General features: G+C 32.1%; 1 pseudogene; it reads right to left on the bottom strand.

Annotated features, from left to right (window-relative positions):
• The window catches only part of LOC106461391, a 150,999-nt pseudogene that overhangs the window by 85,255 nt on the left and 51,290 nt on the right, over nt 1-14,454 (bottom strand).

The raw sequence follows: 14,454 nt of genomic DNA, 5'->3' as shown, positions 1-14,454 counted from the left end.
TAATGCTATATATATATATATATATATATATAGCATTAGTTGTATACAATCGAAAACAAAATTTGATTCAATAGGAATTGTCATATTATACTACTTTATGTAAAATTGACTTTTACTTTATATATGTTGATGACACAACATTCTCACTCATAGTGTTTCTATTAAAACATCTGTACACTTACCATGCCACTCTTAAAACATTTCTACTATGTTAATGTGCTGCTCTTAGAGCATGTGTACTGTGCTAATATGTGTTTTTTAAATATCTGTTCCGTATTATTATATTGTTTGTAAGAGCATTCGATTACTGAAAGTGTTTTTCACACACAACTTTATTTCTTCTATTTATGCCGTTTTGCCCATTTTATGCAAATTCTGGACCAATTGTTCAGTTGACAAGCTTTTAGACATTATGAGGTTCCATTTATGATCGATTTTTTCCTGTTTTATTTGTTTTAACTTACGAACAAATAACTTAAGCCACAACCAACATTTGGAAAAATCAACAGATTTCACCTGAAGCATCAAATGACAAGTTTTATATATTACAAGTGTAAGTGGTAGTTACAGAACGATCATTCTATCAGACTTCGAAATCTAAGCTCTCCTCATTTCACTGAGATGCCTCGTTGTCTCAGCGTCAAGTTAGAAGGCTTATAACACCACAATTCCGAACTCGATCCATTCTGTGGACACGACGTGGATAACCCATATGTAGTTTTATGATTGAACAAAAGCAAATATAATACAAGAAAGTCATAACTTCCGATTAAAACTAATAAAGATTTGATTGAAAATATATTTTAGTAAAGAAAATTGGATATATATAGAGCTGTCACTGTTATTTTAGTGCAAAGCTATACAATGAGCTATGAGTGCTCTGTCCACCACAAGGAATCGTAAATTTACTTATGATCCACCGAGGGACTTAAGAGTTTAAAACCTATATCAAATTTGCGTTTATGTTTCGTACATACAGTTAAGTGTTAAAATTCAGGTAAAATACGAATGAATTAAGATTTATAATGTAAGGCGATCAGAGCACTTATAGAACGATATTTTTGGCGGAAATATTGTAGGTGTTTGAAAAAATGTTTTTGGAGTATTACGTAAAAGTGAGGCACATTACAAACTTAAATTCCTCGGAAACAATTTTTGTTAAGACACTAAAATAGAAAATAATAAAATCCATCTACTCTAAGTTAAACGGTTTTGACATTTATTCGAACTTATGCCCTATTTTATAACTTTTCTTTAAGATAGTATTTTTCTTTCTCAGATCTATTGTGATTTTTCTTGTCAGTGTAATTTTTTCGCTTCTCCCCTTAGTCTTATATTCACACCACTTTGTGCTGTTCCTATGGAAACAGTTACTAGAGATGAAAAATAAATGAAAAGTAAGAGCTGAGCAACATCTAATGTTAAATTATATCATTTGGTGCACGGTATCAGATGTGCACTTGCACAGCGTCGAGTTCCTGCTATTCTGCAAGGAGAGGGAAAAGATAAATAAAACAACTTGTGGAGTAACAATAGTAAAAATGGTTCATATAAGAAGACAAAATAGAACAAGTTGTGGAGTAACAATAGTAAAAATGGTTCATATAAGAAGACAAAATAGAACAAGTTGTGAAGTAACGAGGAAAAAATTATTCCATATAACACAAAATAGAACAAGTTGTGAAGTAACAAGGAAAAAAATGTTCCACATAAGACAAAATAGAACAAGTTGTGAAGTAACAAGGATAAAAATGTTCCACATAAGACAAAATAGAACAAGTTGTGAAGTAACAAGGATAAAAATATTCCGCATAAGAAGATAAAATAGAACAACTTGTGGAGTAACAAGGATAAAAATGGTCCACATAAGAAGATAAAATAGAACAATTTATGAAGTAACAAGGGAAAAATGTTCCACATAAGACAAAATAGAACAAGTTGTGAAGCAACAAGGAAAAAAATGTTCCACATAAGATGAAATAGAACAATTTTTGGAGTAACAAGAGTAAAAATGGTCCACATAAGAAGATAAAATTGAACAATTTGTGAAGTAACAAGGATAAAAAGTGTTCCGCATAAGAAGATAAAATAGAACAACTTGTGGAGTAACAAGGATAAAAATGGTCCACATAAGAAGATAAAATAGAACAATTTATGAAGTAACAAGGGAAAAATGTTCCACATAAGACAAAATAGAACAAGTTGTGAAGTAACAAGGAAAAAAATGTTCCACATAAGATGAAGTAGAACAACTTTTGGAGTAACAAGAGTAAAAATGGTCCACATAAGAAGATAAAATTGAACAGTTTGTGAAGTAACAAGGATGCAAATGTTTCACATAAGAAGATAAAATAGAACAACTTGTGGAGTAACAAAGGTAAAAATGGTCCACATAAGAAGGTAAAATGTCATATAAAAATACGTAATTCAAATATAACAAAGTTATTTTGAGTCCCAACCCTACCATATGTCTCGTGACATTTTTAAAATAAGATTTAATTTTTCTATGTGTAAAACAAAAATAGCAATGTTTTTGGTTGAAAAAAACATATATTTCCTAAATTTCTCAGTTCATTATATTTGAATTTTTTAGGCTTTCTCCATGAAAATGTGTAAAGCCAACGTGAACTGTATAACTCGCTCTTTAAAACAACAAATACAACCACATCACGCAAATTTAATAATTGCCATTATTTTTTTAGATATACAAATATTTTTATAACTAACTAAACTTCGGATTAACGACTCAACTGGAAATTTTCAGATAAGAATATTTTATATAAATATACAAACATAATCATCTTTTGTAACTTTACATTTTCCAGAACCATCGATGACAGACAATAACAGGTTACAAAATCTAGAGTCTCCTTTTTTGAATTTTGCGCATAGAGCGAATATAAAATATATTAATAATATCCGCATTTTCTGAATAATGTGATTATTCTTTAGATATAGGATGTGGTTTGGGAGAAATCCGCAAGAGTCAAACATAACAATCAGAAAAGCCTAGCGATAAATTAACATACAGTTGCATCCTCTATGTAAAATGTTAAAACATGTATTTATTGTGAGTATTCGGTTTTTATGCTGGAGTCTTCGATGAATAATTGTATTTGTTAGAGGCTTAGGGACTGAAAGCTTGGAAGAAAAGGTCTAAGAAATTTCATGATAATATCGTCTAGTCATACTATAATATATCTAACGATAGTTCGGTCGATTCCCCATGTTAACTCAGAAATTCAAACATTAAACACACTCTGTATAGACACACCATGATATATATAGGTGTGTGTGTGTGTGTGAACATTGTAGTTGCTTATGTGATGTATAGATATATTTCATCCTTTCATAATGAGTATAGAATGTATCTTGTAGTTATTCTGAATGTAGTTAGCGTCATCCTGATGAATCTTATATTAATATTTTACCTGTCGATAGCGAGGCCTGATTTCACCTAATCTTTTAAGCGCCATCTTAGAAGAAATATAAAAAAATATACAAAACAGGAAAATGAAGGAGTTAACATAGACAGAGAAATGTTATACAATCTGAGATTTGCAGATTTTGCAATTTTTACGGACTTTTGTCAAAAATGGTAAATAAACAGTTCCTTGAAAGCAAGAGAAATGGAGAGGGGACTTAAAATGCAAAAATGTAAAACAAAATATATGACAAATTTTGGCTTGGACAATGACATCATGACAGTGAAAGAACTTATTGAAAGGATGAAGCAATACAAATATTTTGGCCCAAATTTAAAAAGTTTGATAAACTCAAGGTAGAGGTGCTTACAAGAATATAAGCAGAATGGAACTTTTTTTGAAGATACAGAGAAATATTTTCAGATAAAAGATTATCAATATCACTTAAAAGGAAATTATTTGACAAGTGCATATACCAACAATGACACATGGCTGTCAGAACTGGTCGACCATGAAACAAGTACGAAACAATTTAAGAATCACACAAAGTGTGATGAAAAAACAAACAACCAAAGAAAACTCCTTAGCATGAGATTAAAAGACAAAATATCAAACAAGCTAATCAGAGAAAAGCAAAGGACGTGTTCCCTATGTTCCTTCCACACGTTTATTGGTGTAAGCAAACGGAAATGGGCAGAACATATGACATAATTAACAATATGAACAACAGTAAGGCAAATAAGGGAAAAGATCAAAAGGAAGACAAAAGATGCGTCGTAGAGATGATATTAGAGATACGCAGGACCGTTATGGACGAGAGAAGCCAAGACTAGGACAAAATGAAAAAGTCTGAAAGAGGGCTACACCCTGCACTGGATTGACGGAGCCTAGGTGAAAGGTGAATCTTTTATTCTATGAAATGTTACATACCACAATGCTTATTTTATAGAATCTTGTACCTGCTTTGCTCTATTTCTGTTTCAGTTCCTGAAGTGGTGGTACAGAGACCCATTCAAGTTAGCATGAGTAGGGGATTTATATCCCTTAAATATGTTTATTTGAAATATTCATTGACTTTGGTAATCTAATATATTGTGATACTAGAACTCCAATGTGGTTTATAAGTGTGGTATTTCATTATTCTTGTTTAGGTCCTCGTTCTAGCGGGGGTTTTAAAAAATCTTCTCTTCACCCCAGCAGCCAGTTGCAATCATTTAACGAGATTGAAACCAGTAAGTAAATACTTACACTGCGTTATTATGTGAACAACGATTCTTGTTTTATTGATTCGTTTATGTTTGCTTGTTTTTCAAAATTGCTCTGTTTATAATATTTCCAGAATTTTCATTTTCATATACTTTTAACTTCCTGATAGATATCAGCATACCTGATTACTACTCTTAACATACAAGAAGAAAAAAAAACAAGCTAATATACGGATGCCACAGATAAACACGACAACATAGTTGGTCAATGTTAAGCTTTGTATAAGAAAAATAGTGATAAGATGACTTTCTATGTTTCGCAAAAAGAAGTTTTTAAATATAAACCATAAATTACTTTAGCATTTTTGGACAAGAGCTATATTTTCCGGTAGATTGTTGTCTCTCTCCCTTTTCTAAGAAAAGAGTTTAGGATATTCATTATACCAAAACAGTTTTGAGCATTGCTCTATTACGAAGTACAATTTTTTAAAGATAAAGAATTATCTAATATACAATCTAAATTTCTTGCTTTTTTCTCTATAAACCAATTAGATCATATTTTGTTTATCTCGAAAGATATTTAGGCGACACGTCCTTTCCAAAGACACAATACAAGAAATGTATTTTATTCAATTTCACTTCATTTTTTTCAAGACAATCTGTTACCATGGTTAGTGTGACCTTTGAAAAATATGTGACTACAACTTATAGTATCGATTCCACGAGGTCTAATGCACGCGATTACAGGTATGGTTGTTAGAAGCTAGATTGGTTTTCTACTGTAATAAGTCAATAGCATTTAGTTTTATATCGAGAATGGATCATTCCGTTACCACACATACAAATTTAAAATGTAAATTATGTAAAGAGGCAACCTTAAAATAAGTAAACATTAATTTTTATAGTTCAAATATTGAGTATTTTTCAAATAAAACTCATATTTTCTAATATGAAAACAATTATTTGTAATGGCAAAATATTAATAATACTTTTAAAAAATATTAACTAAGAACATGCTTGCACTAAACCAAGAATAGCAGCACTCGTTTCCATTAATTTTTGCCTTTTGTAACAAAGTGTTTAGCTATTTATATTCGCTTTAAATATTTCACAGCTCACCATACCTACGAGGGGCAAAATCATATTAATATCTTTAAAGAACTGATGGTGTCATAACAATAATCATTGTTATCTTAACGATATATATATCTGTGCCATTGCCTAAAATTATCGGAGAATATTAAGCTCAGCCTGGTCTTTTCAATCTGCCTGTTATTAAGCCTTTAACACAACTTTCTTCAGGATGGTATAACATGCATTTTAAAAATAATATTGTATGTTCAACACATTTGTTAAAACCACAAACAATAGACCTGTAGAAAGAAGAGCCTTGCGTGCTGTTGATGGTTTATCAGACGTCTACTAAGGAATCTCCTGTTTTTCATTTATATTTAGTTACCTTATGCTGTATTGGCTACTCAAGTACTGTTGCTATTTTTAAGTTAAAGAAACAGGTTAATACTTGTACGTCACAGGTAAAGAAAAAGACTTGTTACTAGGGGAGTTTAAGTGATAGAATTATACGTTTGGTACTCAAAGAGAAAACACCACTGGTTTAGTTAATAATAACAAAGAAAGCAGATGACAGCGCACTCAAAAAGAATTGATTATTAGTTTAAAATTAGCATGTTGTAGAAGAGAGAGAGAAGTTTCTTATGTAGTTTTAGACTTATTGCAGGTGCGAGGTGAACAAATACACATGGAATTATGTGTAGCAAAGAAAGGATATGTTTATATACATCACAAGTAGAAGAAGAATGCCTACTCATAAAAATAAGTGAAGCAAAGGTAGGAGAGGAATGAGTACTTATGGAATTAGGGGTAGCAAAGAATAGGGAGAGCAATCACTATTAATGGAATAAAGTGTAACAAAGAAAGAGCAGGAACGGCTATTAATAGAATTAAGTGTAGCAAAGAAAGAAGATACTTAAACTTAGCAAAGGTGGGAGTGAATACATACTAATGGCATTAAGTTCAACGAAGAAGAGAGATCCTTGGTTATTTGGTAAGTTTATGTGACAAAGGTGGGAGAGGAAGACGCACTTGTTGAATTTTGTGAAGTGCTTTATTGCTTTGAATTAATATTTTAGGGTTCACATATCCATGTAGAAGTTGTTTGGTACTGAAGTTATACATGAACATACCGAAATTTGGTCCTAATTGAACTAATATACTTTGTATAAGTACAGAATAGTTATATGAATCCAGCTTAAATATTATGCACAATATCTTCTTGTCAAGATATTTAAGTGTTATTGTTTAATTCACAAATATTTTATGGGATGTTTGTTTGCTGTTGTGCACAAAGCTACACAATGGGCTATCTTTACTCTGCCCACCACGGGTATTGAAACTCATTTTAACCTTATAATGCTTCTGACGTACCACTGAGTCGCTGCGGGCATCTCTGTGGAATTTGAAATAAAGGTATAAAACCAAATTTCTATAAAACAGAATCCGTATTGATATTTTCAAATTGAAGTAAGTAATCGAAAGGTTTCATGAATTATGGAAGCTAGGAGGAAGACTGCAAGAAAAGATTATAAAATTAAAATGCTGATAATATTTTATTTGTTACACTTGCTACTCATTTTTAAGGCTATTCGGTAACAGTGTCACGTGACTCTTTTTTTTTTTACATTGTAAGGTTACAACGGATTGTTTGTCCTTATTAAATATTAGGAAACTGTTTGACTTATAAATACATTAGAAGCTTCTATTTGAAACTTAAAGTAGAATACGATTACACAGTGATGAAATTTATATAGTGAGGACTAACTTCTCACCTGATTTCGTGGTGCTCACAAAGATTTTGACGACTCGAGATGGAGGATCGTGTACATTCGTCAGATTTCCGTGAAGAACAGATTGAACAATATCGTCTTGATCGAGAAGGAAAAGAGCCATATTGGAAGTGTTAGCGAAAAACACGTGAATACGTCATTCTGCAAATAGAAATACAACACTCTCTATTGAATCAGTCTGGGTACATAAAGCACTTTGATCCTGTTAAATATATTCAGTTTAAGACACGATGGTAAAATCTATCTGAAATAGAATACATTGAATAAAGGTTAGCCATTTTTCTTTACCTTTTAATAAAGATCGTCTAAATTTTAATTTTAATTGGACAGATTATTACAAGTTTTCGAGTAGGCTACCTGAAATAGTTATATAATAAACAGCCGTTATCTGCTTATAGTATACTTGTTCATTTTATTACTCGATATAGTTTCAAATATCATGATCACTTGCTGGATATTCTTCTTTTGATACATTGGATTTTGATATCTTACTTTCACCCTCTTTCTACTCGATGGATTTAGCAGGTGGTAAATAATTGTTTCACAGACTGCATCATTCGTGAATCTCTTTTTGAATTTGTGTTTATGGAATAGGAAAATTAAACCAATCTTTTCTATCAGCCTTACTGGATACTTAATCACTTTAGTCAGTAGACGATCTTGTATATTAGAATAATCTTTAATGGAAATATATTTTTTCTTAGTTTCTCTGACGAGTTTGCATTTCTCTGATCACATATTCTATAGCCAAATGATATCTGCTATTAAATATATTTTTTCTTCCATGGTTTCTGATAAATGATTCATTTAGAAATCAGGTTTAAGTACCCTTGATTTTTATACTCATAAAAGAAGTTGGCAAATGCTTTTTGCTATCTAAACTTTCCATAACTATTGTTTGCATTCACTTATACGACAAGATTATTTAAACATTCCAACACAGTCTCAACAAAAGCAAAAGTACCCGTCCCCAGTGATGATAAAAGTTGAAGTTAATCTATCAATTTAAATTATTTCATGAACTTTAAGATGGTTAATTGTGTTGCACTCTTGGTTTCGCTCAGAGCCAAAGCTCTGAGCTACTTATACCGCCCACCACATAAAGTAATTGTTGAGCATTTCAATCATGCTAAGATCCGCTCAACAATAACATATGGTAAATCTAGATTTTTATTTGTTAAGTTACGTCACATTTTAAAATGTGAATGATAGTGTGATTGATTCCTAACAATTGGTGTAGAATATCCTGTTGCGAAATAAAATGTTGCCTCTTCACCCGTCATTTCAAAGGTGAATGTTGAGCTTTGCCTGCGTGCGCAGCTTTTCAAACGGGAAACAGACGAACTCTCGGACAGACACCACGGTTCGCAATATATATTTGAAGAAAGATGCTTATACCTCATTAGCTGAAAAACGAGATACAAATATCCAGTTGTGGCTATACGTTCTCTATTCTGATTTATTAATGACCAAGGAACATGTTTTAAAACAAAAGTTAAATAGACATTTGCTGATTTGTTTGTTTGTTTTGAATTTTCGCGCAAAGCTACACGAGGGCTTTCTGCGCTAGCCGTCCCTCATTAACAGTGAAAGGCATCTAGTCATCACCAACCACCGCCAACTCTTGGGCTACTCCTTTACCAACGAATAGTGGGATTGACCGTCACGTTATAACGCCCCCACGACTGAAATAACGAGCATGTTTCGTGGGATGGGGATTAGAACTCGCAACCTTCAGATTGCGAGTCGAGCGCCCTAACCCCCAGCCCATGCCAGACCGTCATTTGCTTAACAGTTAAATAAGTATAAGAGATCCAGTGTCATTATTAGAATTGAGGTAGTTACTGTTATCATTGTTTTAGGATGTAACTGTACTAGCTTCGGTTATTGGTATTTATTTTAGCGTGCCCAAAATGCTTATACATTTCATTTGTATATTGACTAAGAGCGTTATTTATAAAAAATGGTGTCTGTTTGTTTTATTTTCACGCAAAGCTGCATAATGAGTTATCTGCCCTGTGTCAGTGTGAGGACCAAACCACAAATTCTAGCGTTATGAGCCCTCAAGCTGAGCTATTGGTGAATCTAAAAGAAGTTAATTGCAAATAAGTGTAAACGAAAAACATATACATGGAAATAAATTGCAAGGTTTCATGTCAGTTTAGGTAGTACACTTCAGAACATATTTACGTTAACTTGATAATTATGTTTCTATATTTCATTATCGTGTGATTTTGATTTAATAAGTTTGATCATATTTATATTACTGTTTACGTATCTTAGTGACAGACGTTTATATTATCCTAATAAGATTGAATGTGGCATTATTATTCTGAATAATGTGTTAAGCTTGTAATTACTTTGATAAAAATGAATTAAGATTAAAAATATCTATCAGTTTTTGTATTTAAATACAAGTACCATGACAGATGAGTTAAAATGGTTTTAAGCTCTTTAAAGATTAAGAAAAAATTAAGATGCAAATTCACTGTAACCCATAAAATTACTTGGGTAAAGTTATACACTGGAGTTTGAGGATTAAGACGATCAAACTGAAGTCAGATGAAGTATAGCAAAATATTATAAAGACTATTAATTTCATCATGTTTTATTCTCGAAGGATTGATAAATTAATGGAGGTTTTAATGGGCATATATGAGAAGATGAATAATGTATAACGTATAACAGTTCTTCATTAAATACAGCATCTGGTGGCATTGTGGTTGAAACTTATCTATAAGCTAATTTTGTTTTCAAGTAAATAATATCATCGGAGTGTTACATTACACACAAGTTAAAGAATTAGCGGCGATCAAAATTAGTACTATAATTTTCTCTGTAGCACTGGTTGCCTTACATATGAGAATAATAACCACAATCAATAGTGAGGACGACATTAATTTCTGACTGAGTTGAAAAGAAATTCCAAACACTGTTTAAAAACAAAGTGAGACTTAATCTTTATTTAACATTAAAAATCAAAGTGAATGAATGCATATAATGGTTGTCTAAGGCAGATGTGACTGGTTTAAGTTGAATAAATGTCTCAATGAAACTGTGAAAGTTGAAAACCACATAGGAAACACAATAGCATCATCTCTTCCGGAGTACATGCGTTAACCACGTTACAATCATTCCATAAGCAGAAACAGGGAGGACATTGCCTACAGGTGTTGTCGAACCTCTACACAGTTAACTTCAAAACAGTACCAAATGATTGTAGACTATATTTCTTCAATGACATCTTACGTGAGAGAGGCCTCACCAATATCTAACGATTAAATGACTAAACATAATTATACTGCTGAAGAATCGTAACTTGTCTTGAAAGAGCGGTATTTGATTGGAGCTTATCTTCAATTTCTTACGTTATTGAAGAAATGAATGTTATCATGTATAGAATAAAAACGGTATAATTAGATATATCTAATTATGTTTGGAAAATATATTCGTTAATAGGAGTAAGTACTATGTATATAATTGGGCAATGTATCTAAGATATTTCAAATCAGTTTCGTGCAAGTCTATAAGGTTATTTCAGTAATTAAGTAAGAAACACTTGATTAACAAACCTACTCGTAAATGTAGATAATCTATCAGCAGAAAGTTTGGAAATTAGACTTACGTTTGATATAAAATACAGAAAAGTAAAAATGTTTCTTTAGCATCTTCGCCCAGAGCTACACAATACCTATTTGCGCAAAGCCATCTCTTATTTTGAAGTTATAGTATGTCTGTAATTAAGCACCAAGCTACACAATGGGCTATCTGGTTTCTAGTGTTGTTGACATTATAGACTAGAGGGAAAGAAGTTAGTCAATAGTACCCATTGCCAATTCTTGGGGTATTTTTGTCTGACCAAAACAATATAATATGATCGTCAGTCTTAGGGCAAACCCACGACCTCAAAGGGCAGATCGTGATTTTACGACAACGGGACGTCAACCAATAACCCCCAGACTCACAGTCTTGGCACATATCCACTGGGCTACGCCCGACCCAAAGAAATTGAATACATTTGCCACTATCTTGTTTTATTTATTTTTATTAGCGGTTGTATTCAATAGGGAATCCAGAGGATGAATGAAGTAACATAACAAACTATAACCTAAAAAGTGTTGTTGTTTAGTTATGTCTCGCTAAAAGTTTCGCTGTGTCCAATTTTACATTATCGCAGTAATATTTAATTTTGTATATTGACAAGTAATAACTGACAAGGAAATAAAAAAGTGTAATTAACTGATATATGTATGTATACATATAGGTCTACATTCATGACTTTAGTGTAATATTTTCAACTATTATTTTTGTAAATTCATTATCCCAATCGACAAGAACGGGAATAAGGACAGAAACGTAGGAAAACTGTTTTGAATTAATGCAAGTACACTGAAACAGCTAAAACTTATTCAGAGATTGATATCTAAAATGTTATGGTTGCACATGTTTAACGTTTTCAAAGGATTGATTAGTCATTAGTGTATTAAATTCATTAGAATTCTAAATTTGCAGCCTGAATGAAACATTACAACCAGTGTTTATGATCACAAAATTTTCCCTGGTTTGTTAGCTTATTATTCCACTTCATGGAAAAAACACGCAATTGACATTTTAATACTTGTTAAAATTTATGACTTTGCTTTCATTTTTACAATCAAAACTGTTCTTCAGAGTAAGCAATACTCAGTCTATTTTCAGAAAACATGTATATATAAGGATATAGGTTCTAAAATGGATTCACGTAATCCTTATATAAATCTAATTACGATCCCAGTTCGTATTCGACACGGGGATGCACTTTTGAAACATATCTAAATGGTTCATTCCGGAATTGTACGCACTAAAAAGACGTGGTTCAGGAAACATAAGGACGTGTTATAAGTCAGGCTTACGATATGGTGAAAATGAGCGGAAATGTTGTTGTAGGAGCACAATAACTAGACAGTTGACGTCCTTATAATGTATTAGAAAGTACAGAAAAAACACTGTCCGCTTCATTTGTAAGATAATAGATATCCAAAACCCTTTGCTTAGAAACATAGCAAAACAGAAAAATATTTTACCTCGAAACATCAGAGTATAATAATTATGTATTAAAGAGAAGTTCATTCTCTCCACATTAGCATATGGTCGTTGAACCCAAAATATAGGGCTGTCCGAAAACAAATGGATAGTGAGATGTATTTAGTATTGTTAGAACCGACATCTTGTGTTCTATAATATATTCAAAGAATCCACTTTGGAAACATGCTTTCACATAGAAATTAGTCAAAGACATTTTGTTTTTTACGTTATCTTTGCATTCATTGAAAAAAAAAAAGTTACTGGTTTTCGACCTGATAATTTTGAAATACTGAATCGGGTTGAAATTGTAAAAATAAATTATTTTCTTTGGTAAAAATCTCAATTTTGCTTGTGGAAATTTCTAGAAAAAAAAAGGCAGTAAAGGCATGAAAAAAAAAGAAACTATACAATAGGATGGCTATCAGTAGCGGGGAAGTCTTTGTAGCTCCGCAGGATCAAGAAGAAATTTAATACATGAGAATGGTAAAGAGAGTAGTGATGGCTTTTTATAATTCTTAGTTGAAACAACTCAAAAGAAGGCTGATAGTGTGCAAGTTCAGAAGCTTCTTATTCTTGTTGGGTCATTTGAATGAGTTCACAATGAAAAATTAGTTAATCTCCCGATTGCGTGGTATCATGCAAAATGAAAATGACCCATTTCAAAGCATAACAATAGAACTTTCTGGTAACGAACGAGGTAGTAGAAACATTGACAGTAGAAACCAGGTTTAAAAGTTATAAGCGTTAGTTGATTGTTGCAATAAACAAAATAAACTTAACTTCCACACGGGTGTTCCATGGCATTTAATTAAAATTAGTAAAGATCAAAATATTATTATTTATCCGAAAGGGCGCCTAAAGCAGCCTAGAGGGATCACCTGTTTTAACCTGTAGTGTGTTGTCTGTCAGTTAGTCAGTAGACACTAAAAATGACGTCACGTAAGGGATGCTTAACGTTGCAATTTGTACTGTCGTGATGTCAGTAAAACGTGCGCATGCCATGAACAGCGAGAACAATTATGCACTCGACTTGACAAATGAACTTCAAAAGCAAGAAATAAAAATATTTGTTACTCTTTATTTTCATTTTATTTACTCTCGAAACAAATCACTTTAAGGAACCCCGCGAAAGTACATTTTGTATTGAATAAGTATTTTGGTATTAACTGTAACATAGGCTACTCAATGGCAAAATATAGCGAACAACCAGTGTCTAGAAGAAATATTAAGGTTGGCTGTACTAGGTAGGCCAAGTCGGCAACATTTACTGAACTCATCATATTGGTGATGTCATTAAGAACATGCCATATTTAATTAACATTGGATGTTATCTTCACTTTTTGCTGTTTTCGTGTTTAGAAGCCATCATTCCATGTGTTCCAAATCTTGAAGACCCAATGTGTGATAGGGTTATATAGGTAATTTGCATATAAAGTGTTCCCCAAATGAGATTTTTATGGGTTCCGGATATCTTACAGAAATAAATAATTCGGTGTCAACGATACTAACAACAACTCGGTGCTAATTTTCCAAGATCGGGAAAAAGTTTGTTCACTTATAGATGAAATTAGTTACTTCAATTAATAGAATTAGTCATGACAGGTAAATACCTATTTAGAAAGATTTATCATTTTTCTAATTACTATTACTCCACTAGCAGTCCCTAGTAAGGCAACAGGTAAATACTTATTTAGATAGATTTATCATTCTTCTAATTACTATTACTCCACCAGCAGTTCCCAGTAAGGCAACAGGTAAATATCTATTTAGATAGATTTATCATTCTTCTAATTACTATTACTCCACTAGCAGTTTCCAGTAAGGCAACAGGTAAATATCTATTTAGATAGATTTATCATTCTTCTAATTACTATTACTTCACCAGCAGTCCCCAGT

This window comes from Limulus polyphemus, unplaced genomic scaffold (assembly GCF_000517525.1).
Source record: "Limulus polyphemus unplaced genomic scaffold, Limulus_polyphemus-2.1.2 Scaffold950, whole genome shotgun sequence".
In the NCBI taxonomy this organism is placed as follows: Eukaryota; Metazoa; Arthropoda; class Merostomata; order Xiphosura; family Limulidae; genus Limulus; species Limulus polyphemus.
This window is presented reverse-complemented; position numbering and strand designations above follow the sequence as displayed.